Source organism: Botryllus schlosseri, chromosome 8, assembly GCF_051294905.1.
Source record: "Botryllus schlosseri isolate E-star chromosome 8, Bs_hap1, whole genome shotgun sequence".
Taxonomy (NCBI): domain Eukaryota; kingdom Metazoa; phylum Chordata; class Ascidiacea; order Stolidobranchia; family Styelidae; genus Botryllus; species Botryllus schlosseri.
In genome coordinates, this window is record NC_137243.1 from 3615057 (window position 1) to 3622295 (window position 7239).

General features: G+C 39.6%; 1 long non-coding RNA gene across 1 annotated transcript; it reads right to left on the bottom strand.

The window, feature by feature from the left end:
• Positions 1-859: 859 nt before the first annotated feature.
• Positions 860-5984, bottom strand: LOC145444695 (uncharacterized). Its single transcript, XR_013916762.1, has 2 exons — positions 2627-5984; positions 860-1236 (listed from the first exon to the last, which is right to left on the bottom strand). It is a non-coding gene; the product is annotated as an uncharacterized LOC145444695 (long non-coding RNA).
• Positions 5985-7239: the final 1255 nt, after the last annotated feature.

Genomic DNA, 7239 nt, shown 5'->3' on the forward strand with positions numbered 1-7239 from the left:
TTCGAGCTTAAATCTAAACGTGATTTTATGACAACATTTGAGTTATTATTTATTCTATTTTTTGACATTTGCGACCAAACATTCTTCTTCGGCTTACTGTAGCTTAGAATATAATACTGAGCAAGAAAAGTTGTCACATCTGACTTTTTTAGGGTATATGTGTCATAGGTCCCCGGGTCGTGTGCCATTGGACCCACCGGGTGGGGACCGATGATACGTTCGAGCAACAAATTTTGAACGTCCATAAATATTTTTTGAAAAGACGGATATTCATGTATATGTGGGCGATAGGTAGAGCTTGTATCAAAGTGCTGAGCCAGCAAAAGATCTGCTGTTTTCGGCTGAACATTTTGGGGCCAGCGATCATTTTCCAATTTTTGATCCATCGGTACCACATCTCCCCTACCTATCTTGTCCGTTCTGAGTCGGTAACTTTCCGGGATTCCATGTCAGATACGATGAATTGCACGTTATCTGAGAATCATCAACATCGAAATGTTGACCCGGCGATGGCTAACCGTCAACGCTGCACTCGGAGACTCGTTGCTTCAGAATTATGAGGACGGGGTTTTGAAAAATCATGATGCCATTATAGATTAGTTTATGAGGCCGAGTATACCATTTTTCCAATACGCTCTTAAAGAGAAAACACGCTGATTATTAACACACCAAATAACGTTGGTTATGTAAGGCAGGCTCCTTCACGCTCCTTGTGAAGCAAGTTGTAAGCAAAAACTTACTCTGCAAAACCTGAGCACACTGCCTGGACTTCAACTGGCATTGCAATATTACTTCTCAGAATTTGTTTATCACAACTTTAGATGGTAGTTAGCCCATTTGACAGCAATGAATCAAGCAATCTTTCTGCAAAAGAACACCTAATTAATAAATGAATCAAATTACGAATTGGAAATAAATACAACAGAATCAATTCAGTTCATATCAAACCAGCTCATTCTCATAAGTTATGTGTACATCAAGCTTTCTCGTTTCATACTATTTAGGCTATAGTTCTCTTGTCGTATTTTCATGAAAACAAGAAATTAGGTTAGAATTAAAATTAGAGTAAAGACGAATCCGCGTACAGAGAGAAAAAAGCTCGCGGAAATTGAGTCCGGTAATCCGCTTCATAAAAGCACCTGTTACTGAACCCGCCAGAATACCAGCGGGTCTGCTGGCGTCCACTTTGTGCGCAGGAGAGAGTAGAATGGGTCCAGGGAGGGCACTGTATGCCACCTTGAGAGATAGAAATTTACTTGTTAGTTGTTGTATGTTGTTGTTTGGGGTATTCAGTTTTTTTACGACTACAATGGTCATTTACACCAGACAGATATCCTATATTATGATTCCGTATCTGCCAACTTGCAGCACGGCCCACTTCTGAGCTTTTTTAAGACACCACTTGCGTGGATCAAAGGGCGGGAACAGATTATTTCGATACTATTGTATCTGGTGCTAATTATCATTACGTTCACCACTTCACGCACCAAGCACCAGAAAGCATTGGCACGCAATATCACTGGATGAGTGGATATAGTCACAAAAAGATTATAGTACTCTCTGAGTCGATCTTATGACATTAGGGAAGGTGATAATACTGCTTCCAGTGAGATGTTCGTCAATTATGCAGCTTGTCTCTCGAATGGACAGTTGTATTAAGTGTAGCACGGTCAGTAGCCTCCTTCAACCTTTCGGAATACTCGAATGGTTTGAGTCTGCAAAACATGTTTTCGCTATTTAACCTACTACGATGATGTTGGTTTTAAATTAGGCCTACATTCGCCATTTACTTTGACTTGCTATACTTTCCTTTTGCGTTGAAATATTGTCTATAGTAGAAATAATTTTTTCTGCTGTAATATACAGCAGTAGAATGGATTTGTTTCATGAGGAGGATACACGCCAGTATCACGCTATAGAGGGTTACAGTTTCGTCGCCCGCTGATTTGAGACATTCTGGTTTCTAGTCGCACAGATGCACAATCTTAGTGAGAAAAAGTGTGAATTCACACCGTTGTACTCCCCCCTCTCGTGATATTCGGATGTGAATATACAACTATCGTAGACGAAATCAAAACATGCCTCAGACTTACGCCGCTTTATAAATAAAATACAACATTTTAATCCAAATTCTGCTTGCATGTACGAGCGTATTTAAAAGTGCACACGTAATCACGTATAGGATCTATCACCGCGACGTAATTCTGAGTTAGGCTCTGTTTTGGTGTAGAATTGTAGCTACACAGTTTTCTCCAAATTGTTATATCATTATTGAATTCGAACTTTGAAACTGAATCAAATTCCGAACTAGCAAAATTCATTTATGTTCAGTTCATATTATATCAGAGATTATTCTCATAAGCAGAGGAATAGCGAATGTCCATAAAACCAAGCTCGTCTCGTTTCGCACTATGCAGTTCTCTTGTAGCATTTTCAGCAGAATCATAAATTGAATTAGAATTAAATTCCGCAAATTGAATTAGTGTTAGTTTACCGGCATTTCGGTCTAATTAGTCTTATCATACAACTATATGTTTATTTAATTGTCCAAGTCTGCCCTGTTAAATCAAGTATCGCCCTCAAAACACGGAATCCATCGGAAAGATATCTTGAAAATTCCGCGTACCGAGAGAAAGAAGTTCAGGAAAATTCAGTCCAGTAATCCGCTTCATAAACGCACCCGCAAATGATCCCGCCAGAATACCGACGGATCTGCCAGTGAAAGTCGTAGAAATTTTGTAAACCTCGGCGTCCACGCTGTGCGCAAGATAGAGTAGAGTAAGTCCATAGAGTGCCCTGTATGCCCCCTTGAGAGACAGAAATTGACTTGTTAGGTCTTGTTTATGGTATATTGGTATTCATTATTTTGCCTACAATGGTATCTGGCAACTGGTAGCGCGGCCCACTTTTGAGCTTTCTTAAGACACCGCTTGCGCGGATCAGAGAGCGAGGACAACTTATTAGTACTATTGTATCTAATGCTATCCATCATTACATTTAACTCTTCACGCACCAAGCAGCAGGAAGCATTGGCATGAAATGTCACTGGATAAATGGATATAGTCGCAAAAAGCATGATTATAGTACAATCTGAGTCGATGTTACAGAATCTATTTCATTAGAGAAGAAGGCAATATTGTTTCCTGTGAGATATTCATAAAATACTCAGCTTGTCGCTCGAATGGACAGTAGTGTATTAAATGTGGCGCGGTCAGTATAACCTCTTTCTACCTTTCGGGATACTCGAGTGGTTTGAGTCTGCAGAAACATGATTTCGCTGTTTAGCCTACTACAATGATATTGGATTTACTTCGACTTACTACTTTCCTTTTGCGTTTGAGTATTGTCTGGTAGAAATTATACACACTATTTTTTATTTATTACTATACAGTATAGTAGAATGGATTTGTTTCATGCGGAGGATACATCCTAGTATCACGCGCTATACGTGGCTACAGTTTCGGAGGATTTCTAAGGCAGTGTGCGATATGAAAATGGTGTTCTGAACTCAAAATAATATCTATAGTGAGGTTTTGTGTCATCTCAAACCATAACAGCTGGACAAGCCCTGGTATTCATTGAATTTACTAGGCTAGGTAAAATCGCGGCACTCGAATTATAAGGAAATCGCCCATTTTCAGCCGATATTCTTCTAGCTCAACATGCACACAGATACAAGGTATGAGTTACGGAAATAAGTAGCTAGGATATGTTGTTAAGATATAAGGCATGGGGGACAAACTGAAAACCACGACTTTTTGAAAGTTAGTCAATCCTGAACAACCCTGACGTAGACTCGTGAGATTTATAACCGCTATGTAATTCCGAGTCAGGCTCTGTTTTGTTGTACCACCCTTTGGGTGTGAATATGCACCCTTTTCACTGAGAGTGCAACTTGCAAATTTTAAAGTTATCTCCCGCAATTAACCAATAAAATTGTGCGTCGGGGCATGCTTTCAAAACTATCTACCAGATTACGTTTCTACTCCTACTCGCAGTGGTTACGGCAGGTTTTGGATATCGCTTATAATTGTATGTTTGCAATGTCATGTCTACTTCTACTTGAGTAGCGTGGATCCCGAATTTTACCAACTCTGGATATACTGTAGTTTTATCAACAAGAGATAGTAATGCAATGAGTAGTGAGTAATCATTGAGCTTAGAAATTACTTTTACACGCAGTGTCGGATGCAGCGGGTTTCGTAAAACCGTCACACGAAATTGGATAAGATCAACGTTCCGGTTACTATTACCGTCAACTGTCAATAAATTTTTGTCACAAAAGCGACTGAGAAAATATTGAATCCAACCTAGTGTTGCATTTAAAGCAAATGGTTGTTTAAAACACTTGGTTTCAAACATGTTTCAAACTGTGTTTTCAACAAAGGCCTTTAAAAAATTGTGTTTTTTTAAAGTTGTAAAATCATGCCATGATTGTGTAAATACTTTCCAAAAAACATGTTGCATGAGCCTACAAACAATTACCGCCCGATACAGCAGACGTATACGATATGGGATGGTTGGAAACCTTAAAATAGTCGGTTCAACAGCTATAGTACGTAGATATTTCTTCAAATGAGCTATATTTAGCCAATATTTTCAATTGTCAATGTCAATCCACTATGGCGTCACAATTGAATATTCGTGACGTCATTGCTCAGAAAAAAACAATAAAAAACAATAAAACATGTTTTAAATCGATGTTTGTTTTAACCCTAATCCTACCATTATTTATATGTGGATCTAATGTGCATTGTGTAGTTATCGTTCAGATATGCAGCATTGTGTACAACATGTGTGACCAAAACTGCATAGTGAATGAGATTATTCAGTCGCTCTAAAGTACTAGATAACTAGAAACTTGACATTAACTTATAGAATACTATCCACAACGAAACTACGACACAGTGAATAGTTTCTTCAAAGGTGATAGGTTAACCGGCAGATTCCCAGCTCATACAGATAAATGTGGATGCGGTTTGGCATTTGGTGTAAGCAGCTCGCGTTAACCTTCGCCGGCGCACATCTTTCCAGTGAATTGGCACTGGTAAAATTGTGGAATGTAGACTGCGGCAGCCTAAACTGGGTTTGTCGATGAGATCAGACATCGATATTGGTTTGACAATATCCAACATGTCAAGTTGAAACATGTGGACGTCGACCAAGGCTATGTGTATACATGTCAAACGGTCTAGTAATAATCCCACAGTGAACTTGCGGAATAGAAGAATATGATGATAAAAAAAGCATTGGATTGTAAACGAAACCAGCAGTAAGATTTCCCTCGAAATACAGCTTAGATTGGGCCTGTTATTACTTGACAAACATGAGCGTAAATCGATTGCGCATTGCACTGACACAAGATGGCATTTATCTCGCGAATTTCCAATTATGAGGATAGCTATAATATGTACATCTAATTTACTTGGTCTAACTAGACGGCAATTAGTGTCCGTAGTACAATATACAATGTTTCATGTATACAGGACCGTAATTGCCGCACCCCAAACCCCCCAATTGGGGGGGAGGGCTCAAAGGAGGCCCAAAATTATTTCGTGAATTAACACAAATTATAGAGTTATTCGTAATATATGAAACTTTTTCAAATTGTTTCGCTTTGCGCTCGATTTCATGTTACCAAAGATCTTGATTATTGGGTACCCTTCCCCAACCAAAATACGCATGCTTTACAGAAATTGTGTGCATCTTTTAGTTTAATACGTTTTGGCGATTTCCATATCTTTTGACATAGCAGATATCGGAGGTCGCGCAATAGCATCATGTAACGAAGTCAATATACCAACGGTTCCGCCCGAAGATGTTCATTGTTCAATTAATATTTAGGGGTCCCACCTTTTCCAACACACCTCACTCAGCTGTACGGGTAAATGTGATTACGTGAGCAGAGAGAGGATAAAAAATTTATAGCAATATATATGCAATTCCCGATCACATTGACCGATTCAATCATGAAATATATAAATTTTTCGCGCATCGCGCGTTTAGTGGAAATAATGTGATGCACGAAACATTACATCAAATGTAGCTGATAAGTAACGGCAAAACGCGTAGAGGCTGGAGGAGGGTCTGGAGGGCGAAGCCTCTACACGTCTATCCCCCTATGGGGGGGGGGCAAGACCAACGATTTTTTTTTTTGGGGGGGAGGGGGCTGACGAAGTGCTGTCGCGGTCCTGCATGTATATAATAACAGTCAGCAACAAACTAACACCACGGATTTCATTTAAATATCAAGGGTGTTCCTGTTCAACCTTTTTGCTATTCTCGGCCGCATTTCTTTTAGACTTACTGCGTATACGGCCGCATTCCTACGAACATTCGTAATGGAAATGGACCACTTGAAAGGCAAATATCCATGTTAAATCAGCTATCGGGGGACTTCTCATTGCGGACACCTATTGTTGTGTTCAAAGGCATTAATGTTTTCTCGAGAACGTTTTTAATAGTAGAGTCATAACGGGCCGGCAGGCATACCGTACGAACTGGAATCGCGAGTATCAATGTTATCAAAAGTTATAGAGAACCGTAGTCAAGTCGCGCCGAGCGCGAAAAGTTTTTCATATTAATGAATGAAATTTCTCAATAATATGGGTAATAGTTGCACATATTACAATCAAGTATCCATACTTTCTCTGCCCATGTGATCAGATTAACCGGTAGAACTGATGGAAGGGGTGTCTTCGAAAATTTATGGCAATTAATTAATGATGATGCATCTTCGGGTGGGGCGAGCATTGTTTTTAATCACTCTATTGTAAGTTGGTATTCATCGACCGCCCATCACGATTGTCGGTATAGTCCAGACATATTGGAATCGCCCAAACGTACAAAAAATAAGCTTTTGTGTGACGCACGCAACTCCAAATTCGGATTTCATTATGGGGCACATTCTTTTCCTCTGCGGTTCGCATATGAAGTGTGGGCTCCGAGTGCAACAACACTACTATATTAAAATCGAAAATTCAGATCGCCTTGAATCTCGTGAAGCTCGAAGGAAATTTACCAGTTGGATTATAATATCTCATAATTTTGGGAGCTGATTAGTAAATTCAAATTGCACGTTGACGGCCACAAACACATGCTTATTGAATTACTTGTAGACGGCCGCACATTTATGCTTCTACGGCCACAGGTTGGCCACCCCTGTTCTATATCATACCTAAGAGCAATACTATTCAGCTTGCAATGGACGCTCTTACAATTGAAATTGAGAACAGGAAA